Source organism: Micropterus dolomieu, linkage group LG10, assembly GCF_021292245.1.
Source record: "Micropterus dolomieu isolate WLL.071019.BEF.003 ecotype Adirondacks linkage group LG10, ASM2129224v1, whole genome shotgun sequence".
Taxonomy (NCBI): Eukaryota; Metazoa; Chordata; class Actinopteri; order Centrarchiformes; family Centrarchidae; genus Micropterus; species Micropterus dolomieu.
In genome coordinates this window covers 18,675,755-18,676,225 of record NC_060159.1, presented here as the reverse complement: position 1 = coordinate 18,676,225, position 471 = coordinate 18,675,755, and positions in this window count along the sequence as shown.

Genomic DNA, 471 nt, shown 5'->3' with positions numbered 1-471 from the left:
CGTCTCTATAGTATGTAATTATTCTGATGGCAAAAGTTTGCAGTTCTCGAAAAATGAGAGAAAACTAGAGAAACATTAGGTGCCATCAGATTAACAGTAACCAATGAGCACATTTTTATTGACAGAATGATAAATTATGTAAACCTATATAGAATTAATGTGTATAAAAAATTACGGCAACATGACATAATAAAAAGGTGTTTGTATCTCTAGGGAATTATTTTGGCGTCAAATGATTTCTCTTGTAGTTTTCAGCAGGCCGTGGCACTATTTTAATACTCATTACGGTAGATTTCTCAGCAATTTGAGTGATTAACAGCGGTTTTCATTACACCTACAGAAAGCCTTAATGAAGCTTTACACTGAACACTACTAATATCAAATAATATGCAAAATGAAATAAATGTGTATTTCACCATTAATAATCAAAAAACACATTAGATCAGTTGAAACTCAAATGAACAACAACTG